This window comes from Myodes glareolus, chromosome 20, assembly GCF_982192425.1.
Source record: "Myodes glareolus chromosome 20, mMyoGla1.1, whole genome shotgun sequence".
Lineage (NCBI taxonomy): Eukaryota > Metazoa > Chordata > Mammalia > Rodentia > Cricetidae > Myodes > Myodes glareolus.
This window is the reverse complement of record NC_142045.1, coordinates 54019899-54047687: the sequence shown is the minus strand read 5'-3', so window position 1 is coordinate 54047687 and position 27789 is coordinate 54019899. Positions and strand designations below refer to the sequence as shown.

At 47.2% G+C, this 27789-nt stretch overlaps 1 long non-coding RNA gene across 2 annotated transcripts; it reads left to right on the top strand.

The window, feature by feature from the left end:
• The first annotated feature begins 14105 nt into the window (after positions 1–14105).
• On the top strand, positions 14106–27722 carry LOC125412112 (uncharacterized). 2 transcript variants are annotated; one of them, XR_007235486.3, is made up of 3 exons: positions 14325–14794; positions 23829–23963; positions 24861–27722. It is a non-coding gene; the product is annotated as an uncharacterized LOC125412112 (long non-coding RNA). The 2 variants fall into 2 exon arrangements; XR_014999306.2 differs by lacking the exon at positions 23829–23963 and having other exon boundaries at positions 14106–14794.
• The last annotated feature ends 67 nt before the right edge of the window (positions 27723–27789 follow it).

Genomic DNA, 27789 nt, shown 5'->3' with positions numbered 1-27789 from the left:
TGCTGTTTTTTTGATTTGTTTTGATTTCCAGAGTTGCTACAGATATGTAATTTTCCCAAAGGACATCATTCCTCATGTTAGGGCCACCCACGTAGAAATATTAGTACAGATGATTCCAACTGACCCGGGCCTGCCATGTGTTAAACATTTGTAAACATTCTATAGAACTGTTCAAAACCAGTGTGAGCCAAGCACAGAGGGAAGTGCCTTATGTAATCCGGTATAATAAGAGGAATTTTAATACCACTCCCAACCTCCCTCCCTCCCACTGTCTCTGTTCACCTTCTTGTCGCCTGTGTCCCACTACGACCCACCAGGATCTCTCCTCTCCCCCGCCCTCAGCGGTCCCTTTCTATTCTGTAGTCTACGGCTACTTCAAGTTAAAGACACAGATCTGAAGCTTCAACACTAAGATTCACATAAGAGTGATGACCAACTGGGTAGTGGTGGTGCAGGCCTTTAATTCCAGCTCTTGGGAAACAGAGGCAGGTGGATCTCTGTTAGTTTGAGACCAGCCTGGTCTACAGAGAGCGTTCCAGCACAGGCTCCAAAGCTACACAGAGAAACCCTGTCTCAGAGAACCAAAAAGGGGAGGGGTGGGGGAGGGTTAATGACAGTTAGGCAAAAGGGATGGGGGACGCAGTCGTGTCAGAGTTGAATTGGATTGTGCTCCTCCCAGAAGTCATGGTTGCCAAACGAAAAGCCCAGTACCAGGTGTAGGGACACTCCTCCCTGAGCTGTTGGTTAAAGGTGTCCCAGAGATCCCCCCAAAATACACGCTATTGTCGCTAGTATTGGCTGCCCACCAGAACTTGACATTAAAGAAGATCCTATTGCTGAAGACACCACACATTTTGGTCACAGGACATGAAAAAAAACAAGCTAGGACTGACCAGGAAGCCCCCCCCCTCTGCGGCCTAACTCTCGGTAGTGGAAGGTGTTTTGTGGCTGCTGGGGTGTGGGGGAGGGAACCACCAACAGTCTTACCCAGCTGCAAACCCTGTGAGCTACAATAATGACCAGGACACTGAGATATTTTAAAAATGGGTATTTCAGATCAAGATGCCATTTGAAATGCCTGCCCTTCAGAAGGAATTCTCTCTCCTTCATCGGGAAGTCTGGTTTTCACCCTCATCACTTACAGACACTGTGACTTGCCCTCCATTCCATATAATTCTTCCTCCCACCCAAGCACTAACCAGGACGGACAGCTTACCTTCTGGGAGAGGGCTAGCCCAGGTGCACTTGCGATGCTATACGACTTCTTAAACCTCTGCACACTTCTCACTTAATCCCAAGGACCCTGACAAGTATCACTGGCGCTAGGACGACTCATCTTGGACTGAGTGCTAGGTGGAGTGTCTCAGGCATTGGTGCACACTGCTGTCCTCCTTGCACACATCGAGAAGCAGAAAGCTGTAACTAACTCAGGGTCAATATGGCTCCAGTTATGCCCATTAACTCACAAGAGCACCTCAGATTTTTCTCTAAGTTCTTGTTTTGTTCAAGAGCGCGCACACACACAACCAGACGACAATCTCCGCCTTGCCTACTCCGTGGTGCCCATTCCCGCGGGTCTGTTCAGACATGATTTTTTCCTCTGGAGCTGCATTGCTTTGGTCCTGCCAGGCTTGCCCCACGCTGGATCTGGAAGTAGTGTGAGCCTCCGGTGTCACTTCCCACAAAGCCCTCCTCGGACAGCCATGGTCTTCATGTCCGACAGCAGGCAGCTGCTGGCTGCCTTACCTGGCCCTGACTCCCTTGGCTAGAGGAACTGAGAGGGCTACTGGCCTCTGGGAAACCAGGGTGCCCTGTGGGTGAGTGCTGGGTTCTCTTAAGTCGCTTGGAGAAGTCATGCTTATGTACAGATTATCTGTGTTGTCCATCTGTCCATCTGAGACGTGCCCTTGGTGGTCTAGCCGCCCTGAGCTCAGGCCTTCCCAAGCTTAACCCTGCCCCCACCCCCGCATCCTGCTCTGCTAACATTTCTCCTATAGCCAGTAGGCCCCTCTTCGGGACAAATGGTGTCCTGCACCTCCAGCTTATCCGTTACCCTTTCCCGTTCCCTGGGTGTGTTCTGGGGTGTCCTTTCCTTGCTACCGTCTCTCATAGAGAGACTTTATCTTCAGGATGTTTCCTAGGGCTCCACCTGCTTCCCCAGCATACTGTCCGTCACTCTGCCTGGGTGTGGAAACAGCCACCCTTCAAGTCTCCTGTTACATGGGTTTGCCCTTGTGTAAATCCCACTGCTGCCTGTCTAGTCTCGTCTGAGGAAGATTTGGTCCCGAATTCACATTGCTCCTCCCTAAGGCCTACCACCCCTGACAACTTCAGTGCCTAAACAGGACAAACACAAACCACCTGAGCACCAGACTGCATCCCTCCAGCCACATTCATTTACACAGAAGTTCTTTTTTAAAAAAAATATTTAGTTATTTATTATGTATACAATATTCTGTCTGTGTGTATGCCTGCAGGCCAGAAGAGGGCAGCCCCTACACCGAAGTTCTTAACACATGCTAGCACCATGCTCGCCACGGTTCCCTCTTCACCCTTCCTCTGGAGCACAACTTTTAGGCTTCAGGTGGGTCACATCCCCAGAGAAACCTTCCTGGCCGTGTCCCTTAGCGTTCCCCCACTATCTTCTATCATTGTATGGTCAGCACACCTTTTCTTCCTAACATTTCTCAGTGTGTGATTCTGGATTGCCTGGCTTACTTCTTCACCGTCACCTTCAGCACACAACTGCGGCTATACCACCTTCTTTACTCATCCACTTAAAACTTTCGTACTCTGGGCTGGAGAGATGGCTCAGTGGTTAAGAGCATTGCCTACTCCTCCAAAGGTCCTGAGTTCAATTCCCAGCAACCACATGGAGGCTCACAACCATCTGTAATGAAGTCTGGTGCCCTCTTCTGGCCTGCAGGCATACACACATCCAGAATATTGGATACATAATAAATAAATAAATATTTAAGAAAAAAACTTTCGTACTCTATCTCATTTATTTAGGGGTGTGTGTGTGTGTGTGTGTGTGTGTGTGTGTGTGTATGTGTAGTAGGATTCCAGGGATCAAACTCAGGTCATCAGGCTTGGCTGCAAGCACCTTTACCTGCTGATCTATCTCACTGGTCTATTTTCTTTTGCCCTTCCAGAACCTAGAACAATGCCTGGCACAGAGACACTCCGGAAATACCTACACATGAATAAACAAATGAGTGCATGACAAATGTCTCTGCAGGGTTTGGGAAGGGATCCCACTGTCACTGTCACGTGCTTCCACCAGGAACAGAGCGTGGCACCGTGAACCTGTCACTGCTCCGGCAGGACTGGGGCTGGGGAGCAGCAGTTTTGACAGACCACCCAGATGGCTTGAATATTTCGATAATGCTTGGGGGGAAAACCACACAAAGGAAAGGCCTTCACCCACACATTAAATGTTGACCTCGGCTAGACCTGCCTCTGCCAGGAAAGTGAGTCATTGTGGGTTTCTATGGCATTCCCCAGTCCTGAGGCAAACGTATGCCTCAGCCAAGGCCGTGGTGTCCCAGGTGAAATCGTGGAAATCAAGGGAAGGGGATGTCTGAAAAGCTGCAGCCTGCTTCTCACTCCTTGTTAGTGTTTCCTTTTGCCTTGTGCTATGACCTCAGGAGCCATTAGCTTTTGTTTTGTCTGTAATGTGAGTCTTGGAACAGAGCTATTTCAGGACATAGATTGCCTTTGCTACATTAACCAGATCAATATACTTGAAAACCCTCGATGGCAGATGTTTCCTACATCAGCGATAGATATTGTTCTCAGAAATACTGCAAGGCCTCTTGGACTGGAACCTGATGCACATAGAATATCTAGAGAATACTGGCTCAGGATTGTGGACTGGGACCTGATGCGGGTAGAACATCTGGGGGATGCTGGCTCAGGATCGCGGACTGGGACCTGATGCGGGTAGAACATCTGGGGGATGCTGGCTCAGGATTGTGGACTGGGACCTGATGCGGGTAGAACATCTGGGGGATGCTGGCTCAGGATTGTGGACTGGAAACTCATGTGGGTAGAACATCTGGGGATGCTGGTTCAGAATCGCAGACTGGGACCTGATGCGGGTAAAACATCTGGGCATACTGACTCAGGATTATGGACTGGGAACTCATGTGGGTAGAACATCTGGGCATACTGACTCAGGATTATGGACTGGGAACTCATGTGGGTAGAACATCTGGGGATGCTGGCTCAGGATGCTGGCTCAGGATCGCAGACTGGGACCTGATGAGGGTAGAACATCTGAGGGATGCTGGCTCTTGGAATTTGCATGTAAGTACTTCTCCTCCTAGGTACCCCCATCTGTGTGACTTCTTTTGAAAATTCATTTTTATTTTTTAATTCTCATTTTATTTTATGCACATCTTTCTGTGCACAATTGTGTGCAATACCTGTAGAGGGATTGCTGAAACTGGAGTTACAGATAGGATGAGCTGCCAGGTAGGTGCTAGGATTGTACTCAGGTTTTCTAGAGGAGCCTGGCTGCTCTTAGACACTGAGCCATCTCCTCTTCAGTGACTTCTTGAGATGACTTCTGGAGGCAAACGCGACCTCCTGCTCTTTGGCCTTGGCCTACAGACTTCATTTCTGCTCGGAGAAGAGACGCTGACCCAGAAGACATCTGATTCCTCCAGCAGTTGTTCTCAAAAGCGGTGCCTTTGTCTCTACCATCAGCACACTGAACACCATGACGCAGGAGGAAGGGAGGGAGGGGAGGAGTTCTGCTAGGTTAATGTTCACAGAGCCCAGGAAAGTAGTCACCTACTCCAGGGCTGGGGTCATGGGGTTGGAAATGGAGGCTTTGCACCTTGGCTCAGCGCTTTTGTTTCTAGAAGCAAAGTGAATGACAGGGTTTCATTCCAGGCTTTAGGGTTCTCACATGGGTGCCGTCTAAGATAGCCTAGACCATCAACCCAGAACCCACCCCTCCCTCACACACTCCATACTCATTACCTGCCTTTTCTGTTCTTTTCCTGCTCACCCTCTTCTTTCTTTCCAGGGTCTCCCTAGTATCCTGCTCTGGCCCTGAGCTTGGTGTTGTCCTGCCTCAGTTTCCCAGAGTCCTGGAATTACAAATATGCCCCAACTCCCACAACCCACACCTCCGCTGCCACGTTAGGCAGGGTAAACCGTTAGGTTGAGGACAGAGGAAAAAACAGAATTACCTTAATTTTACTTGTGGATTTTTCTTTAGTTTTGTCCCTTCTGAATCCCTTTAAAAACCATCTTGCGTCATTGGTACTAACATCCTATGGTAGCTCACCCCATGGCTGTGTTTCCAATTTAAATTCTTTGTACCTGCATGATTCTGGGCCTTTGGGACTTAAAGGACCTGCTTTTAAACATGGAGGAAACATTACAAACTCCCCCTGCACTAATTTTGACTTGACAGAAGTCACTTCTGATGGTCCCTCCCACTTTTCTGTTTTATTTCTTTGCGGGGAGCAGAAATACACACAGGTACAGGAGAGCGCACAGAACGGGCACAGAAACGGGAGTACGGAGTCTACTGCCATTCCTAACCCCCATCTACACGATAAATAATCTTCCAAGTGTTCAAAGCAAACGATGAACAAGGGGCCAGCCAGACAAATGAGTGGAAAGTTGCTGCCACTCCTTCTGCCTTGAGTGGATCCCGAGCCCACACGGTGGAAGAAGAGAACGGACTGCCCCTGTTATTCTCTGGCCTGCACATTTGTATCATGGCACTTGGGTACCCCCATACAATAATTAAATTTAATAAACAAAAGGCAAACAATATCACCATGGAAACAGTCTCTGTGTCCGTGAGGGCTCACATACGTAAGATACGTAAGACAGTGCCTTGTGGCATTTCTCTCTGTGACAATCCTCCAGTGGCCCCAGCGAACCTGTCCTCACTCTGAGTAACACTGCTCTCACGTGGACAGAGAGACCTGTAAGGGACGGAAGCTTGGCTCCTCTCCTCACAGTCCAGGACAGATCGCAGTTCCCCCGGCAGTCAGGGGTCGAGACTAACAGTGGCTCTCAGCTTGTGGTTCCAGGAAGTGGAGGTGCTGGAATGCATACCCAAAGAAGGCTTTAAGTCTAGGCCTGGAACTAACTGCCTTCACCGAGGTAAGCAAGAGAGGCTGAGGAGGGCCAGCTAGGTAGGTGCCTGGGAGGGAGAGGCACGAGGGCTTGGTGTCCAGCAGCGGCAGCGCACCAGGCCAGAGTCTTCCGAGTGAGTGGAGTCAGGGAGAAGCCCTGAACTGACCAGGAAAGGGCTGGGGCATAGGCTTTAGATTATGACAGTGGGTGGACAGCCTTCAAGTCACAACCCAGGGGACACCGCACTTCAGGTCCCTGAAGGTCCCACTCTGACTTCTCCTTCCTTTGCCTAGCCTCCTGAGCGCAGCCCTACCTTACCAACCATGCCCATTCCTCCGATTCAGCCACCACTGGCCTCCTTGACTCTTCGCTCACATGGCCGCCTTTCGACTGCGCGCGCTCAGCGCCTGAGCTCTGTCCTGCTGTCCGTGCCCAGATGACCCTCTTTAGCGCTTCCCCTAAACCATCATCTCCTGCTCCTCTCACCTCCATCTGATCTTCTTTTTCCTGGGCATTTGATTTGCTTTAATTTTTTTAATTAAATTTTTAGGGTGCTAAGGATTGAACTCAGGGTCTGTAAGCGCTGGGCAAGCGCTCTACCATTGAGCTACATCCCCGAGCCTCCCCCCACCATTTGTGTGTGTGCGCGCACGCGTAAACACACGTGTGCATGCTTGTGGGAGGCACACAAGTGAAGGGTGACGTGTACATGCAAACGGCAGCCTGCGGTTGGTGTCAAGAATCAGTTTTCATTACTCTCCTACCTTGTTCACTGAGGCAGGACCTCCCACCCAAACCCAGAGCTTCCACCTATGGCTAGTCTCGCTAGCCACCTACTCTGGGGATCGCCCATCTCTGCTTTCTGAAGCTAGAATCACAGACAGGCTTCCACGCCCACCTGGTATTTTTGTGAGATCTGGGGATTCAAACTCCAGTTCTCACAGCTGGTTGGCAAGCATTTTAAGCACTGAGCCGTCTCCCCAGGCCTTCTTGGTGATGAAATCCCTCAGATAATCAATATAAAAAGAATAAAGATTTATTAGGCTTATAATTGCAGAGAGCTTGGCTGCCTTCAGGTCTACGGCAAGGCACATGTCATGGTACTGAGTATGTGGATGAGGAGGTCTGGCCACCTGGGGGAGGTTGGAGGCAGGGTCCCAATACCCTCTTCAAGGCCACTCAACCCCAAGTCCTTCCCTCATTAGGCCCCACTTCTCACCGGCCCCAGTACCTGCCAGTAGTGACATAGGCTGCTGACCAGGTTTTCCACACGTGGCTTTTGTGAGTCATTTCGGTTCCGAAACTTAACAGATGCTAATGATGTGACAGAGATTTGGGGCTGGCTGACAAAGAGGACAAGATGTATGCTATGGTTTGAATGTGTCCCCCCAGAAGGCAGTAGCTACTCCTCAGTGCAGTGAGAACTGAACTCTTGGCACTATCGAGGAAGAAGGTTCATCTAATGATTACAGCAAGTTCCTTTCCTCGGGTCAAATTCAGCCCTCTCCACCCTACTACAGAAGGGTGCGAGGAGAACACCAACCCGAGGGCACCCGAACCTTGGATGTCTGGGCTTGGGAACTGTGAGGTACAAGCTTGTTTGTCATGAACTACTGCTACTGCCGGTCTGGCACAGAGCCCTCCCTGCAGGGTGTTCAGAAGGCTGGCCTGTCAGCCCAGCCCTTAGCCTTGAGTTGAGTTGGTCACCAATGTTCAAGGAGGAAACCAACGCTGCTGGAGATAATGGAGCCTCCAAGAAAACCCAATGGTTCAGAAAACTTCTAAGTAGCTGAGCACCTGAGGGTGTCTAAAATGATGACATCAGCAATGCACACTGACCGTGGATGTTATCAGCAAAGCACCCCGACCGCCTGCCTTCCCGTACTCCCCAGCTCACAAGACAGCCCTGCCCCGTGCACCCCTCTCTGCTGGGTATTTAACTGCATTCCTTCTGATAGCCATTCCTTTTTATTTACTTATTTTCCTATATACTCATTGACTTGAGATAGGGTTTCATATATCCAGGGTGACTTCAAACTTGCCTGTAGCCAAAAAGAACTTTGAACTTGGTATCCTTCTGCCTCTAATTCTGGATGCCAAGGTTACTGCCCACTCTGCCAGGTTTTGTGCGGTGTTGGGGATGAAATTCAAAGCTTTGTGTGTGCTAAGCAAGCACTGTGATGACTGAGCCACATCCCTGGCACCTACAATGTCCCTTCTGATAACTCAGGAAGCACACGTGTTCGGCTGAGTTTTGAACGATAACACGATCCTAGTAAACTAACGGGAACAGCCAGGTTATAGCCAGTCTATCAGAAGCCTGGTCCACAGGCTGGCGTTTGCTACTGGCATCTGAAATGGGAGCCTGTCAGGGTTGAAATAAACTGTAAGGAACCAGTGTGTGTGTGTGTGTGTGTGTGTGTGTGTGTGTGTGTGTGTGTGTGAAGAACTGACTGGCAAGGGCCACACTTGTTGGTGCCCAGAGAGGAGGATCTGTGTTGAGTACCATGTGTAACAGTACAAAAAAAAATTGTTTTTCTTCTTTTCCTTTTCTTTAATTTATTCACTTATTTTGAAACAGAGTCTCGCTGTGTAAGCTAGCTGTCCTAGAACTTACCATGTAAACCAGACTGGCCTTGAACTCACAGAAGTTTGCCTGCCTCTACCTTGTGACTGCTGGTATCGAAGGCTAGCACCATCAAGCCTACCTTGATTTTTCTCCTTTTAAATGTGATATCACATGCTTTAAAAAAAAAAAAAAGTTAAGCACTAGGTATAGAAGAAAAAGAGAAAGCTGGATATTTACATCTTACTCTGAAGATCCCTCAGTGCTGGGTGCAGAACCCATGGCCTTGTATGTGCTAGGCAAGCACTCTACCCATGGAGACACATCCTTAGGACCTTAACTACTTTAAAATGATAATCTGTCTGGTTTAAAAAACAGAGGCTTTTCTTGGTTTTTCAAGTCAGGGTTTTTCTGTGTAGTTCTGGCTGTCCTGGAACTCACTTTATAGACCAGACTGGCCTCGAACTCACAGAGATCTGCCTGCCTCTGCCTCCCGAGTGCTGGGATTAACAGCGTGGGTCACCATGCCTGGCAAACACGGAAGCTTTAAGGAGACATGTAATATATACATCCTAAACGTTGGTCTGATGAAGAAGTTCTCCAGAGCCTTATTTATGTCGTCTAGAAAATGGGACCTGGAGAAGAAGCTGTAAGTTGGTAAGGAGAGTCAATATTTGAAAAGAGAAAGCTGTTTTTTTTTTTTTTAAAAAAATTCACAAGACCTGACTCACTTGAAATGAGAGGAAAAACTGATAGAATGGTTTAAAAGGAAATGTTTGACTAAAGCTTGCCTGCTGTACCCATAGCTACCTGCCCACAAGACTGTGGCTCCCTGGTGACGCTGCACTAATTATAGAGAAGCAAGTGGAAGATGAATTATGTAAATTTGCATTGACTGAGGAGCCTGCTGGAACATTCAGGAATCTTCATTAGCAAAATAAAATGAGGATTTTCTTACATTGAAAAGCAGTTAGAAGACAAAGTGTAACTTGCTATAGTTTTAGGATGAGATATGGATCAGTCAAAATGACATTGAATCACCGTAAATTGTTTGGAGGTAACAGCCATTTTGTGAATTTGATAGGAAGCATCAAACCGCTTTTTGGCTTAAATTTAATACATTTTTAAAAAATAAATATTACTTACATTTTCTATAAATCTCCATTGGTAAGTAAAATAGAAACCTTCATGTCCTCTGCTTCGTTCCAGTCAGTTTTCTTATTTTTTTTAAAATGTCAACTCACTTTAGGAATTTTATTAAAATCATGGAAATAAGAAAGAATAAAAAGCTTCCTAAAAAAAAAAGTCAGGGGAGTGGGAGGGAAGTGGGAGGAGGGGAGGAAGTGGGAATTTGGACTGGGTATTTTTTTAAAGTAATAAAATAATAATAATATAAAAAGAATCAAAAAAAGTCAGACTTAATGTGTATATTTGTAAAGGTAGCCATGAAATCAGATGCCTTAATAAGAATGTGTAACACAATTCTTCACACATTGAAAATTTAATAAATGCAGTCTTAGTGAGCATGCTAGCAGAAGCAAATGAAACTGGTATTTAAAATGTTTTTTGGGAAAGCATTATTCAACATCTAATTGAACATGCTATAATTTAAAATGAATCCTTTTTTTCCTTCTCAAAACATGTTGGGAATGTAGGTACACTGTACTTACCAGCTCCTCTCTCTCCAGACACAGAACCACGACAGGGAGACCACTAGATGCTATTCGCTGTGTCTCAGGAAGGGTAAGGACCAGCCTCAGCAGTAGCGCCCCTCCCAGGGGATGTTCTTGTCTCACTCCCTGCCTCACCGGGCTTAGAAAGCCACATTAACTCCACTCTCCATCCTCAAAGACGTGAGTGTCAGCAGCCCAGTGGGGGAACGCTGCAGTCTTCCTCCAAACACGCACCTCTCAAGATCTGTACTGTATGGGTGGTGTGAGGGTTCCCACTTGTTCCCACTTACCCCTGACACAGCACTGTGATCGGGGAGGTGCCTTGCAAACATGAACTAATTAAGAGGAACGATACTGCTTCAAGGTACTTAGCAGGATGCAAAAATGAAAATCCACAAGCCAGCCAGTCAGTGTAAAGCAACACGGCTTAAGGCAGCCTGGCTCCGTTCTCTTTCTTGCTGGAGGGTCTTTGGGGGGAAAACTCAGGGAGCTATATTTGAGGTCAAGATGTGTGGGGGGGGGAGGGTATTACTTGCGTGGAGATGCCTCAGAGGACCGAGACGAGTCCGGGCATCACATCTGCAAGAGCAAAATGTCCTCCTAAATCATGTTAGAGGCTTCAAGGACACAACCCTTTTAGAAGTGCCAAATCACTGCAAAGTTTAATTAGTCGACTACAGATAGACTTCATGCAGAGAAACCCAAGAGAAAAATCATGCTGGGAAACCAGACAGGGTGCAGGAGAGAGGTAGGAGAAGGGCCGTAGGGATAACCTTCGGTTTTTGTTCTCCTAGGAGGCCAGGAGACAGAGGAGAGCACAGCGAGCTCCCTGGCATCTGACTGCACAGACTTCTCTGGCCCTTTCTTTAAAGGTGCTCTTACAGGATCCATACAGCACAGTGGCCCGTGAACTGCGGCCCCAGCTTCTGGACCAGGGACTGGAACACAGCAGACGCTGCACCAAGGGAAGTGGCTAACCAATAAGAGCATGTTTAAGATATAGTGTTCCAATTTCATATCTCAAGTTCATCAGTTTTGGGGGGAGTTCTGTTAGCAAAGAAATAAAATACTGGCCATGTTTGTCTGATGTTGATTTTCATGGGAGATCATGGCATAGTTGCTAAAGGGAAACGAAATAAGAGGGTGGGGGAGAGCTTCATCTGTAAAGTAGTTCCATGTATGGTCAAGAGCCAAGTTCAATCCCCAGTGCACTGTCACCTATATCTGTAAATCCAGACAGACAGGCAGATCCCTGAGGCTAGTGAGCCAGCCAGTCTAGCCCCACAGGGAAATTCCAGGACAAGGAGCGATCCTATCTCCAAGCCCAAGATGGACATTTCCGTGGGATGACATTTGAGGTTGCCTTCCAGCCTCAACATGTATCACACACATGTGCAGGAACACGAAAACACGCGCGTGGAAACAAAAGTAAACACCAAATCTAAGTACATACTTCTAAGCGTAGTCTCCGTGTACTTTAAATTTTACAAGTTACTGTAGAGAAGTTTACATTGGTAACTGACGCTTCTGTATAGACTTCAAATAGCTCTGATTATTACTTTTAAAAGTCTGAAAATACCCTCCCAAATATATAGTTTTATGTTTGTAAATATATTTTATGCATATTAGAAACCCTGTGATCGAAAACAAGAAAGAACAAGAGGAAATATATGACAGACCTTATCTCTCCCTATCTGACCCAGGGTCTACACATACACTCCTGGGCTGTGCACAGATTACCCCAGGATTCTCATGTCCCTGGGCTGTACACAGAGCACCCCAGGATCCTCGTGTACCCTTAGGCTGTGCACAGATCACCCCAGGACCTTCAGGTACACCCCTAGTCTGTGCACAGAGAACTCTAGGGTCTTCATGTACACCCCTGGGCTGTATATAGATCACCCCAGGATCCTCATGTACCCCTAGGCTGTGCACAGAACACTGCACAGTCTTCATGTATACCCCCAGACTGTGCATATATCACCCCAGGGTCTTCATGTACACTTCTGGGCTGTGCACAGACCACTCTGGAGATTGCCACCTTAGAAGTAACTTTCGATGAAGTCAGTGCCCAGTTTGTCACACCGCTGGGAGAAGAATTTGGTGGTTGTAATGGGAGAACAGCAGTTACGGAACAAACTGTAACAGACTAATGAGATGGCTGATCGGGTTGCTTGCTGCCCAGCCTGACAAGCAGGGCTCCACCTCTGGGACCCACATGGTGAAGGGAGAGACCTGACTCCTACAAGCTGTCCTCTGACTACCATTTGTGTGCATGGCATGCCCCTCCACCCCAGGAAATAAATGAATGTTAAAAAATAAAAGTGGCTGTAGCAGCATATAGATCGAAAAGTACAACTGAAGCCAGAGTTACAGATGCTAACACAGTAGGAAGGATGCTGGAGTTCCCAGCTCCCTCGGCTGCACTCTGTTGTCCTGTGAGCAGGCACCACCCAGGCACGCTGCTCTATGAAGACGCTCTGTGTGATACGGAACTGCAAAGAATCGGGAGGTTGCCATTTGGGACGAGGACAGTGGTAGGCTCATGCTGCTCTTGGCGCCTTTTTCCCCCATTTCCTCATGGTAAGATGTGAGCTCCAGGTCTCAGAAACTTCAGTGAGAGGAGGCTTGCTCTGAGTGTCTCTGAAGTGGGGGTGGTGAGGGGTTGCAGGATGGAGGAGGTGCTGAAGAAAACGTGACTGGAGCCCAAGGAGAAAAGGATGTTTCTCTCTGAGGAGAGACAGGAGTCCATACGCGGTCCCAAGGAGAAAAGGATGTTTCTCTCTGAGGAGAGACAGGAGTCCATACGAGGTCCCCAGGAGGAAAGGACGCGTCTCTCTGAGGAGAGACAGGAGTCCATACGAGGTCCTCAGGGTGACAAGGCTCCCTTTCTACTTCTTCCCTTCCACCTCCCCTTCTATCTCTCCCACCCTTTCTCATCTTCCACCTCTCTTTCAGTTTGTCTTCCCTCTACGAACAAGGTCTTATGAAAACCAGACAGACTGGCCGAGAGCTCAGGGTCTGCTTGTCTCATCCTCCCCAGCAGCCAGGGCAGCAAAGCTTTCTGGTGAGAGGTGTTGGGGGACGGGGCGGTGCCAGGCTTTGAGGGTACAAGTGACAGTTAGTATTGATTGTCAGCTTGACTGAACTTAGAATCACAGAGGAGATAAACCTCTGCGCCTGTATGAGAGTATTTCAAATTTCACAGAGGAGGGAAGGCCCTAAAACGGGGTCTGTGAGGTAGGTCAGAGGTTAAAAAGGGTGATGGTCTGAGTTTGAGCCCCAGCACCCACATGACAGAAGAGCAGAACTTACTCCCACCAAGTTGTCTGACCCCTACATGTGCATTGACCCCCCTCACACACACACACACACACACACACACTAAACAAAACACACAAATAAACAAGACCCACATCACCTACAACAACAAAAACCCAAATTAAAAAATGCTTTGTCATTCGTGGAGGCTTGGAAACTTTGAAAAGCCATAAACAAGAGGAAATAGTCAAGCAGACTGCCTTTCCTGAAACAAGAACAACAATTATATTTTATGGCAACCAATAAATGATAAGGAAGCATACTTTAAAAAAAAATTATTTCTAGTTAATCAGTGTAGAAGGAACAGCGAGGTTGCCACGCTGGGGAAACATCATTGGGCCCAGATTGTGCTCATCAATGGCTGTCGAATCTGCTGTTGAAAACCAATGGGGGACTTTCATTGTTTGTATTTTGTTTTTCTATTTTTTTTGGGGGGGGATGAGTTTCAAGACAGGGTTTCTCTATAGTTTCGGAGCTTATCCTGGAACTCGCTCTGTAGACCAGGCTGGCCTCGAACTCACAGAGATCCGCTTGCCTCTGCCTCCCGAGTGCTGGGATAAAGCATGTGCCATCACTACTGTGCTCTAGGAGGAAATTTTATAATGGACGCAGGCTGACCACACCTGAGCACACTGATCATTCTTAATAGTACAAAACAGAGAGGAGGAGCCACTGTGTGTCTTTGTAACCCACAGGAAAGCAAACACACTGAGGTTAAATATTCTTTCTCCTCACATTGCGTGGAACCTGACAAAGTCTCTAGCCTTTTCTGGAAACAGGGTCTTACATGCGCCAGGCTGGCATCAAAATCACTGTGGAGCCGAGATCGACCTTGTACTTCTGATCCTACTGCCTCCACCTTCCAATTGCCGGGACTGGCGTGTTACCACCAATGATGAGAACAGAACCAAGAGCTGACGAAAGTGAGCAAGCGCTTGGCCAGCTGAGCTGGACCCACGAGCACAAGTCTCTAGACTTTGACTATCACTATTCTGGAAGATAAGAGGGACCAGAACGTGGCACCTGGGAGCATAAGGATGCAGCCTGCTGAACTATCCAGACTCAGAATGTGGGAACTTCTGCCGGACAACAGCTCCTTCCATACGTGAACTGTATGGAAAACAAGGTAGGTAGATAGATAAAGAGTCTCAAGAAACACACACACGGGCAGTGTGTGTGCTTGATTCAAACACACAAACATGTGAGTCTTCGGGAGCCAGCTAGAAAACTGGGCACTGACAAGAAACATGGAAGATATTACCGAACCCTTGTTCACCACTGAAGGCAGCATCGGCATTTTGCACGTGTTTATGGAGAGCTTCTGCTGTCTAGAGACAGTGTACAGAGAAGTTAGTGTGGCCTGGCACTGGGGTCTCACCAAGTGTCACCCGCACGGTGGGCTCTGGTTACAAAACTGGGGAGCTGTCATGGGTGCCCAGGCCGTTTGTTCAGCCTGAAGAAACAGAAGCTTAGCCTAGGTCTGCAGAGTCGAGGAGACCCAGGGTAGCTGGTTATTATGGTTGGTATTAATTGCTGGGTATGAAAATGTCTGCCTGAGCTAGTGACAGGGATTGGTGCGGCCAGGGCAAATCAAAGAGCAGCCTCTATGTGAAAGCATTCAGGTTTAGTGGAGGAAGAAGAAAGTGGGAGGAGAGGTGGGGTGAGAGGCTGGGAAGTGGAGACAAAGAGGAACCGGAGAAGGGGGAGGAACAAGAATGGCAGAAACAGACTGGAGACAGCACCACCCCAGGCTATGTCTTCTGGCCAAATTCATGATCCTTGCTCACACAGAAAGTTATACTTGAATTAAATCCATATTTTTCTTGGAGGCACAGCTGTTGCGCACACTCATCTCTTTGATAGACACTAGAAAACTCCAGTGCTCAGTCAAGGTGGAATAAAATAATTAGCACGCTTATCAAGGCGACAAAGTAAGAACGGGCAGGAAATGCTCCTCTACCAGGAATAAGCTGTCCCTCGGGCGGCCTGGCTGTGTTGGTTTAATGATAAGGATCTGTGCACCAAGGTTGTCCTCCTGGTGGAGAGCAGGGCTTCCCAGTCAGGACTGATGGCCTCTGGCCACATCGATTGGCTCCAAAGGGTATCTCTTAGACACAGGCGAAGGGCAGCCTATCGAGATTTCTGGGTCACCGAAGGCCTCCCTGGTTTCTGAATGGGAGCACAAGGCAAAGGCTAAAATGGAAGAAAGAGGCTGGACCCCTCTTTCACTTCTTCCCACCTAGGACTGCTTGGTTTTCATTTCATTTAAGACAGTTCTGGGCCTGTAAGCCGGCTCAGCTGGTAAAGGTGCCTGCTGGGAGGCCCGACCCAAATTCGATCCCTCAAAACCTACACGGTGGAAGGAGAGAACTTCTCTAGCAAGAAGTCCTCTGCCTATCACACGTGAATTAAAAAAAAAAAAAAAAGCAAAACTAGAAAGCAATCCTGAGACCTCCAAAAATCCTAGATGAACAGCAGAATGTGGGATAACAGAAACCACTGCGAACAAATTAGGAATTTAGGGTTTTACCAGATAGGAAATATTGCTTATGTGTTGGATTTGCAGAGAGACCAACTATTTCAAATTTTATGTTATCAAGACTAAATATCTTTTTTGGGGGGGGGCGGCGGGGGATTGAGACAGGGCTTGTCCGTAGCTTTGGAGCCTGTCCTAGAACTCACTCTGTAGACCAGGCTGGCCTTGAACTCACAGAGATCTGCCTGCCTCTGTCCCCTGATAGCTGGGATTAAGGTACCACCACCACCCGGGCTAAATATCTTCTCGAGACTACCATGTAAAGGAACTGGACCAAGTCCCATGGAGGACATGGTTTTGGAGAATTTTCTCTGGCAGATTTTTATACCACAGCAACCTGACGAATTACACAAAACAACTTAAAATACCTCCACACATTTCCCCCTTTTTACACACGGTCTTGATGCTCAGAGTGGTCAGTCTGAGAAGTCACAGAGCTAAGAGCAGACTCTGGCACTATAAGGCAGCCTAAAGGTTTAAATTGGAGGAATTCTTTTTTTTTTTTCTGTCTCATTCCTTCACAGTAAATGGACGTGTCCAGTGTATTGCCCCGGAGAAACTCCTTTTACAAAAACGTTTTCTTGCCTTGCTGGGGGTCAAAACCAGGGCTTTGCACAGGTTTAGCCAAAGGTCAATGCTACATTGCTGACCTACACGCTCTGCTCTGCACTGAAGGGCTTTCACGCTAGTCCATGACATACTCTGTTATTCCAACAAGTCAGGTAAGGGGTCATCCAGAGTCTGGAAGTCTGACATAGCAATGGTCTGATATAGCGAGCTACATTTGGATCCAATCAGAGTCTTCGGTGGTTTAATATCGGAACACAGACAGAATTCAGGTCCAGAACCACATATAACTGAAGAAAAACAGGTTGCACTAGGCCACTGAGAGCCTGCAGACCTTCCGGTTGGCTCCACTTACAAGTCTCTTTATAACCCCCCCACCCTGAAGTGACTTTGACCAGATTATCTCACTACATTATATGGAGAGCATGAAAGGATGTAGTAATACACTGTCTTGTTTGCTTCCAAGACTCTTATGCTACAAGTCTTCCTGTTACATTCTTGAGAGGTCCCCAACCCCCAGCCCCGAAAATTTTTTTAGTGTTCACAAGGTGGACACTGCACTTACATTTACAGTAAGAGGGACCAACAAATAATACACTAGCTACCTACCATTTCCAGTCTTTTCCTTCTGCCTTGGACTTCTCTCCCCTGGCCCCCCTTTTCTCTCTCCTCTTTGTGGATGAAATGAGCAATGGAAAACTTAGTTTTAGGAAATGCAACCATCCCTGGGTAGAAACAACATCTAACTGTTGCTGGGAGATGGTCTGTGAAAGGAACAATAGAGATAAGGAACTTTGAAGAAAAATGCTTAATCTCAATCATTTAGACCTGTAGGACAGAAACAAAGTAACTGCCCCCCCCCCAAAAAAGCCCATTCCCACAAGCCCTTATGAAGGGAATACCCAGGACTCTCAACCAACAAATATACGCAGCTCTTCATTAGAAACCCCTCCCCAGACAAGAAGCTCTTCAGGTGGGAGCTCTCTCTGCTTTGTGTACGAACCTCTTCCATGGTCTAAGAAAAGACTCCAGCCTGAATGAGTGGCTGGCCTCACTTCAGGACATTCTTGATGAATCAGAATCAGCGACCCACAAAGGTGGCTGCCTTTTCAACAGCAAGGTCTGGGGAGCCGGGTCAGTGGGTAAACTTCTTGCCCCAAAAGTGTCAGGCCCCAAAATCATTTCCCCAGAACACAGGTAAAAAAAGTTGGGACCCAAGGCAAGTGCCTGCAAGCCCAACACTGAGGAGAGAGAAACAGGAGGATTTCTGAGATTTGATGGGCAATCAAACTGACCCGTGAGCTCAAGGTTCAGTGAAAGACAGCTTTAAAGTAAGGTGAAGCTCTGTGCGGTGGCACACGCCTTTAATCCTAGCACTCGGAGGCAGAGGCAGAGGCAGAGGCAGGCAGAACTCTGTGAGTTCGAGGCCAGTTTAGTCTTCAACTTGAGTTCTAGGACAGTCAGGGCTACAGTAAGGTGGGGTGCGCATGGTGGGACACACTTTTAACCCAGCACTCAGGAGTGTAAGTGCTGCAGCTCTCGGGAAAGGCTTCCCCAATGGGAGGGTTGCAGCTCTGAAGAGACAGGTTTCTCCTGTGTCACAGTTGTGAGGGGAAGGTATCCTGGCAGTTGGGAGCCAAGGGAAACCACAAAGTCACACTGCACACCAAACCTCCCACAGGAGATTTATTGGGAAAGACACAGGAAGGTGGTTGCCTCTGCTGGGGAGAAGCCGCAGAGAATTTAGCAGGAGGCACACTTATTTCTACAGGGTTCTTGTTGGGAAGGGGTTTTCCTGGGTGAAGATTTCCAGGGTGAGGAATGGTGAGGTTTCAAGCCAAATCTGGGGATTAGTGTCATTTTGTGCTCAGGGACTGGTGTGCTTTGGTAGATTTTCAAACCTGGAAGTGAACTTGGATCTTTTACCCTACAAGAAGGCAGAGGCAAGAGGATTTCCAAGTGTTGGAAGCAGGCCTGGTCTACAGAGAGAGAGTTCTACCAGTAAGGGTCACATAGTGAGACCCTGTCTGAAAAACAAACAAACGAACAAATATTGCAGAAGCGATAGAGGAAAATATTTGATATTGATTTTGGCCTTACTCCCACCCTCATGCTCGATCCAGTGAGACACACACACACACACACACACACACACACACACACGCACGCACGCACGCACACACACACGCCAATCCTGAAAGGCAGAGGTTTGACACAGCTGACCAATGGCATGTTTCTGGTAGTTGGTATTTTCTGGAAGCAAGAAGGCAGACTTGGAGAGGGACAGCAGAGGAGCTTCAAGTAAAGGAAGAGGTCTCAAGGGACCTGAGCAGGTGTGGCCCTGCTGGTGAGGTCGCGGAGGCCTGTTGGGGGCTGGACACTTCTTTTCTGTTTACTTTGGCTGGGTGTGATGTCTACTGTGTGTATTTCATGAATGGCCCTGGGAGTGTTCCTCAATATAGACAACTGTTTACAGCTAAGTAAATGTTAACATCTATTAGCAAGTTCTCCATGTTCTTAAAATTATGGCGGTGTAGTGTTTATTCTATCTATTTTTGAATATGTCAGATATTTAAATATTGATCACTGAATGTCTGTCCCTTGTCCCTCTAAGAGAGGGGTACTGAAACACATGAAGTAAACATTATATAGAGCTTTGTTTGACAGTCTGATTTATTTCAAAATCAACAAACTGACTGAGGGAAATTCAGGGTATTAATTTCACATTTTTATTAACTTTTAATGAGCCCATGTGGTTTCTTCAAAATCTGTATTACCTGTGCAAAGAAGTCTGTTCATTAGCAATTGAGCTTCTGATTTGAGTACAGAACCAACATTCATTTCCTACAGAGGCCAATTTGAGTGAGTGTAAAAATCCTGGACGGTTAGTTAACCTCATGAGTAGAAGACCTCACTGTCCCACCATTTCCCACACTGTTCATCAAACACATAAGCTGAGCACACATTACTGCTAATAGGAGATGGCGAGGAGGATGGGTAAAACCACCGTGCTGTTACCTACACACATAGTAGGCACATTTACAAGTAACTATTTTACTGGCTGGGTGAGTATTTTACTTGTATATTAGTAAATATACACGTTACTTATTAAACAGGTATGTTTCAGGTTAGGGAGACGGCTTAGTGGGTGAAGTGCACGCTAAACAAGCGTGAGGACGGAGTTCCATGCCCAGCACCATATACAAATGTCAGGACTTGAAATCTCACCACTGGAGAGTAGGAGACAGGTGGGTCCCCTGGCTCCCTGTGCAGCCAGCCCTGTCGAGTCGGGTATCCAGGGTCCAGCTCCTGAAGAATGATGCTGAAGTTGACCTCTGGCCTCTATGTGCACATGCTCACACATGTGCCCACAAGAGTGCAGACTCATAGGAACACGCACCTGCGTAGAGAAAGAAAGGAGAGACCAATTCCAGTTAACCGTCTTTTACGAATAGCTCGTTAAGAGAAAGTCTCATTGGCTGAACACAGGCTTTCTGGGTCAGACAAAGCGCAGGCTGGTCACCCTACGGTTCAGGATGCCTTTCTTTACTCTCCGATTTTCTGTGTGGGAAGCCATGCCAGTGTCACTCGTCCGCTAACTCTGTTAGGATGAATTCTAAAACTACTGAGTCGACGGGGATGGGAAAAATGCTGATTTATTATTAGCAAGATTTTTTTTCCATATTAACTGATCAGTTTATGTGAGTGCGTGGATGCATGCGCCGTATACACACGTGTGTCCAGATACAGAAGTCAGAGGAAGAAGCCTGTATTGTGCTTGGTCACTCTCCATTTCATCCCTTTGAGACAGGGTTTATCACTGAACCTGGAGGTAGCCAGCAAGCCCCACTGACCCTCCTGTCCCCATCACTCAGCCCTGGGTTGACAGAGATGTGAGTGGCCACATCTGAAATTTTAGATGGCGCTGAGATCGGAACTCAGACCCTTGTATGTGCACAGGGAGCCACTCTTACCTGCTGAGATATCTACCCAGCCTTTATATTTTCTTGATTTTTCTATTCACATTTCACTTACCAAACAACAATATGAATATGATATTCCTTTTTTTTGCATGTTAGAAAACACGTAGGAAATAAAAGTATTATCTTTTCCTTCTTCCTCTCTTTTCTTGTCACATTTGCTAGGTAAATACACCACAGCCCGAGTGCCGCTTTGATAAGCCCATGGTTGAACCTCACCACCTTGTTCTATTCTTATCTTTTTATGCTTAGCTTGAACACTTTTTTTTAAAATGTTTGTTTGTTTTAGTTTTGGTTTTTCAAGACAGGGTTTCCCTGTGTAACCCTCGCTGCCCTGGAACTCACTCTGTAGACCAGGCTGACCTCAAACTCAAGAGAGTCACCTGCCTCTGCCTCTTGAGTGCTGGGATTAAAGGCCTGTGCCACCACACTCTCGGCTTGTCCTTTATTTTTCTATGGACTTGTTTAGGAAAGAGTTTCAATATTATTTGGGGAAATAATCATATCTCTGGAACATTTCTACTCTAAGAAAAGGTTGGGGCAGGGGGCTGGAGAGATGGCACAGAGGTTGGGAGCACTGGCTGTTCTTCCAGAGGTCCTGAGTTCAATTCCCAGCAACCACATGGTGACTCACAGCCATCTATAGTGAGATCTGGTGCCTCCTTCTGGCATACATGGAAGGAATGTTGTATGCATAATAAATAAATAAATCTTTAAAAAAAAAAGAAAAAAAAAGAAAAGGTTGGGGCAGCTTGGCAGCTGTGAGGGAGGTAAGCTAGCGTAGCAGGGGAGAATGAATACTCTCTTTTGACTGAACTTTCCAGTTCTGCGAACAAGTGTAACAGACAGCTGTCGGGGCGACTTAACTTTAGCAGAATCGGGAGGTAGAGCTGCCCATACCCTCATTTAAGTCTGTCTCTGTCTGCAGGACCTGTGCTTAGGCCTCCTCCAGCTGCAGGGAGAGAATGCTCTCTGCCTTTTCTTCCCCCTTCACTTAGTGTCGAGTCTCTCTAGCTTAGGGGCAGAAAGGTACCTGGAGCTAACTAGAAGGGTGGCTTCCTGCATCCTGACCCCGGAGGTTCTAATCTGGAAGTTCTAGCACGCTAGCAATTCTTTTTTGTTTGTTTGTTTATTTGTCGTCCCCCCCCACCCCCAGACCTGCTTTCTCTGTAGCTTTGGAGCCTGTCCTGACACTATCTTTCATAGACCAGGCTGGCCTCGAACTCATAGAGATCTGCCTGCCTCTGCCTCCCAAGTGCTGGGATTAAAGGTGTGTGCCATCACTGCCCTGTTAGAAATTCATATTTTTATTTTTATTTTTTTTTAAAGATTTATTTATTATGTATACAGTGTTCTGTCTGCATGTATGCCACCAGACTAGAAGAGGGCACCAGATGTTGTTATAGATGGTTGTGAGCCACCATGTGGTTGCTGGGAATTGAACTCAGGACCTCTGGAAGAGCAGGCAGTGCTCTTAACCTCTGAGCCATTTCTCCAGCCCGAAATTCATATTTTTAATGTGTTCCTTGAGGGATCCTGGGAAAACCGCATTTTGAAAGATGTTGCATTGGAAACTCAATAGGTGTTTTTGTAGGGGTGGAGTGGGGTGGGGTGGGAGGACACCTAGATGAAACACTATTTAAAAACGTCGGGTTTTAGCTGGGTGTGGTTGTGCACACCTGTTCTCTCTGCTCCTCCGGAAGCTGAGGTCTGGGAGAGGGGCTCAGGAGTTTGTGGCCAGCCTGGGCAAAGTAGTGAGTTTCGAAATATTCAAAATGGGCCTGAGAAGTTTGTTCAGTCGGGAGAGTGCTTGCCTTCCAAGCGTGAGAACTTGAGTTCTGTTTCCAGACTCCAGTTTTTTGTTTATTTACTTATTTATTTTGTTTTGTTTTTTAAAGGAGGGTATAGTGATGCAGACTGGAGAGAGAGGCAAAGGTGATCCTTGAGGCTCACTGACTGCTTGGCGAGTCCAAAGCCAGTGAGAAAGCGGTCTGAGAAATTCAAGGTGGCCTGCTCCTGACATTCTCATCTAGCTTCCACATACGCACACACACAAACCTAAAACATGGGCTCTCCAACTCTACCAGCAAGTCCGGTTTCAGCAAATACCTTCCTTACGAAGGTTGAGGGGCTTGCTCCCCAGCGTTTCCCGCTGTTGCTGATCCGGGAAGATTCCTTCCTCTTTCTCCCTCCTCCCCTTCTTCTCTTCTTCTGCCTTCTTCTTCTGGTTAAAGTATGTTATCCCAGCTGGCCTCGCATGTCTGGGCTCAGCAGGCCTCAGTCTCAGCCTCCTGAGTAGCCGGGATGCACACGGTGCCATCCATTTTAGTGAACCCATGGATCTGGCAGTCCCTCCCTGTTGTTATGTTCTTATTAGGACCTTCCAGAATACATCTAGAATCTCGTTTCCCCTCCTGTTGCTATATTAGGAAATACTAATTCGAGCGTATGTCCCTGAGACAGGTCAAGGAGTTGGTGGGGAGGTCTTTGGGCATCTGCCAAGGGCCTGGCCGAGCCGGAATTATAGGAGTTAATTAGGACCTGGCTTATTGCCTTGTAGGTTCGAACACCCAATTTTTGTCAACAAACAAGACTGAATCTGCTCTGTGACGAGGTTCACATTAACCAAACTCACAGCACCATGAACACACAAGCCTCACGTCACAGATTTGTTTACAGTGAGCAAAGGAACTAGAACATTTGCATTAATGTGGAATCTCCCCACACACCAGTGGTTTGGGAAGCCCCATTACAATCAGAAAGCTGCTTTGTGGGCAAGTTAGAATAAGGGAAGTCAGATACACAATTTGCTTTCTGAAGAAACTGGGCCTGCTTCTTGGATTTCCACAGCTGAGATGACATTCCTGGTCTTGCAGACTGAATTATGCCTTCTGAGGGGCACGATCATTTTGTGAATTTGTTAAAACAATGAGTTAAATTTCACTCTGAGAAGAAGATAATTTTCTTTAAAGTGATTCCGCAGGGCCCATGAGATATGCCTGCTATGTAAGTGTGAGTCTGAACCCTAGAAGTCATATAAAAAAGCTGGGCAGGGTAACGCTTCTTTGTAATCCCAGGGCTGGGAAGGAGGAGAGGGGAAATCACCAGGGCCTCCTGGCCAGTCAGGAGAGCCTACTGTGCAAGTTTCCGATCAGCATGGGACCTGGTCTCTAAAAGCAAGATCCTACTGCGCCAGAGGAACCACACCCAAGGTCGGTCTCTGACCTCCACACCTGTGCACAGGACACACACATAAACAGAAAAGTGACTTTACCCCCACCCCACAACGTCTCTCTCTCTCTCTCCCTCTCTCCCCCTCCTTTTTTCTCTCTTTTACTTTACCCCTTTTCTCTTCCTTTTTGTTGGTTTTACTAGTAATTCTTAGCCATCTCTATTAATTCACACCCTGTTACTAATAACACAATACCACAGGCTGGGTACGTCTTAAAGAAAAGGGTTTTTAGCTGAACGTGATAATACACACCTAATTTCAGCACTCGGGAGCAGGAGGCACAAGAACTGCCACAGGTTTGAGACCAGCCTGGTCCACAAAGCAAACTCTGGGCCAGGGGGAGGGGAAGTATGGGGGAGGGGAAGTATGGGGGAGGGTGATATATCTATTTTGTCTCATATTCCGGCCAAGAACATCCGGCTGAGAAGATAGCCTTCTTGATAGCAGAGTTCTCTACATGGGAAGAGACAAGAGACATGCATTGTGTTTCCTGGTTCCTTCCTCTTGTCTTACGAAGCCATCAGTACTCAAACATAAGCCTAGACCCTTCCCAAAGATCCCATAGGCACTGCAGTGTTTTGAGTACCTCCCAATAGGCTAGGAACTCCACCATGGGTTTGGAGGGCATAAGCCCGGGATCACCACATTATTCACTTCCTAAGCAGTCAGTTAGTGCACAGCTACCCTGTAGTGGTTCTGTAATGCCCACTTTTCAAAGAAAATCAAAGGATGCTCAAAAACACAACATCCCATCTCTTTTGTCCTTGGTACAGAATATAAAATATTTCAGGATACTCGTGTTTCTTTTATTTTAAAAGGCTTTTTAAAAAAATTTTGGTGTATGTCTGTTTGTACATACATACATGTTTGTTCACAGGCATGCACGTGACTGTGGACGCCAGAGGAGACCAGCAGAGCTGGAGTTGAGCAGTGGCAGGCAGTTGTGAGTCACCCAGTGTGGGTGGTGGGACCCGATCTCGGTCCTCCGCAAGAGCAGCAAGCACCATTAGCTTCAAGCTCTCCCTCCAGCCTTCAAGCCTCTTCTTAGATGTAGGGGTCTCCAAACCAGAGTTCCAGACAGAGTTCCCTGCACGGACGGCGGACGGCAGGGCCTGTGCACTGCGCCGCCGAGCTGCTAGCCCATGTGTGGCGTGGAACACATGATGAAGAGGATGCACTTCTTACTCTGATTCTTTTAAACGGAAGGAGCTCTATTTGCGCAGCACCGCTCTCTCACTGCTAGTAGGTTCCGTCTGTGCTAAGAAGCAAACGGCACTGCAGGAGCATAGCCACTGGCAGCCATGCTTGTCCGCACGCTGCAGACCCTGCACTGGTCCCCAGTGTTGATTGGGAGGAGGAGCGGACAGCAGCGTCCGTGTCACGACCCCTGCCTTCCAAGTCTTTCTTGGATCCTGGCCCCTTAGTTACTTGGGATGCTGCAGAATACACATATCAGAAAGTCACTTTGGTCCAGGAAGCAGAAACAACCAAGGGCATGAAGCTAGCTCCACCTCTGGAGTAAACGATACATTTACACATTATGGACACCCATTTTGCCCTTTTCTGTCCTGAGTCTGCCTCATTTGGTACATTTGGCAAACTGGCTGACTACTTTTCCACCCCACAGCAGCGAGCACGGCCACAAAAAGTTCCTGCGATTTGATTTCCTCCACTCAACATACCAGCTGGGCCGAGGCTGCGTTTGTCGGTGTTCGTGCCAAACACGTCTGGCGAGGTGCCAATCGCCCTAGGGTGGCTGGCCTAGGTGTGCAGCCTTGCTCTGGATCCCTGTGACTGAGGACAGGTCAGCCTTAGCTGTATGAACAGCTGTATGAGCAGTGTGGCTCAAGAGGAAAACGAACCAGATAAGAAGTGGGGCTTGGGTAGAGAAGCCCATGGGAGGTGACCACAGTGCTCACCCTGTCACTTGGTGACCTGGTCCTTTACTGAGTTGTATAGTGTGTCTCTCCAGCCTCCTTTGATGGAAGTTTCCTTATCTTGTGTTCCATTACACAGGGCTCTGCTGCTAGGTGACTAATTAATCTGATATAGGCAGCAAACGACAGCGAAGACTCTGAACATCAGTTTCCTCACTGAGCAAGTGAGGACAAAATGGCCTACCTTGAGCCAGGTGTGGTGACACGTACCTTTAATCCCAGCACTTGGGAGGCAGGTTTCTGTCATTTCAAGCTCTACAGAACAAGTTCAGGGACAGCTAAGGTTATTACACAGAGAAACCGTGCCTCCGAAAATGAAAAAATAAAAACAAAAAAGGCCAGCCTAGAAATGGGGGGTTGGAGACTAGTAATAAAAATTAATGTCAATAATACTTATTTCCTTCTAATAAACACATTTTTCAGTTTAGTCTATGTATATCAATAAAACTGACTTGTCTTCTGGGCCATTTGACATGTGTCAGAATGCAGTGAGACAGAGACTCTTAGTGGCCTTCAAATCATAGAGCTCTATATCCTTTCAAATGTTAATGTGATTATGTGAACGGATGGTGTGTGTGTGGATGTGTGAGCCACAGCACACATGAAAAGTCAGAGAACAGCCTGTGAAGCTGGTCCCCCTTCGATCTTACATGGGTTCCAGGTATCAGACTCAGGTCAATGGGCATGCATGGCAAGTGTCTTTATCCCCTGAGTCATCATGTCAACTCTGTATTATTTTTAAAAATATCACCAAATCCATCCTGCCTATAATTTAGATTTGAAAAGAAAGAATAAACCATTCTCATATTCAAGGGTAATAATCTATCGAACTGCAGAGACCACAGAGATCTACGGGGACCCACGGAGACCCACGGAGACCCACAGAGCCCACAGAGATCCACAGTCAAATATGGGAGTGCCAAATTCAGGGAATCCTGAAGAAGAGAGGGAGGAAGGACTCCGTAGGAGCCAAAGGAGTCAAGAACATCACAAGAAAACCCACAGAATCAACTAATCTGGCTCACAGAGTCTGAACCAACAACCAGGGAGCTTGCCTGGGGCTGATCTAGGTCCTTAACATGTATGTGACAGATGTGGTCTACTTGCTGTCCCTGATGCTTTGGCTGGCTTTGGGGACCCTATTCCTCACACTGGATAGCCTTGTCTCCTTAATATAAGGGGAGGAGCTTAGTCTTACTGCAACTTGATATGCCATGCTTTGTTGATGTCCATGGGAGGCCTGGCCCTTTCTGAACAGAAGCAGAGGAGTGGATTATGGGGGAAGAATGTGAGGAGAGGGGGGAAACTGCGGCCAGGATGTAAAATAAATTAAATTAAAAAAAATGTATCAAACTGCCGGATCTTGAGAACAACTTTTTGCCAACGTCCTGATCTGTGGAAAAGGTAATAATAGCTGCAGAGTCACAGGACCATCATAGCAATTAAATTCGTTACGTTCGTGAAGTGCTCAGAACAGAACTTAGCAGAAGGAAACACCATATATGTGTTAACAATTAATATTACTTTTTTAATTTATGATTTCTTAAACTTTAAGTTGTAATATGTCAGCAACGAATGGAAATGCAAAGATGGATTTCTTTCAAAACAAAGCAAAACACCCACAAAGCCTTAAGAAGTCAGGCATTGTGGTCTACACTTGTAATTCCAGTTCTTGGGAGGCAGCGGCAGAAGGGTTATTTTAAGTTCCAGGCCAGCCTGATCTACATGGCAAGCTGCCTTCCAGCTGGGGTACCACAGGGAGAAACTGTCAAAATTTTTAACTTTAAATTTTTTTTAAATGATTTATTTACTTTTGTTTATGTGCATTTTGTTTGTTGTTGTTTGTTTGGTTTTTGCCTGAATGTATGT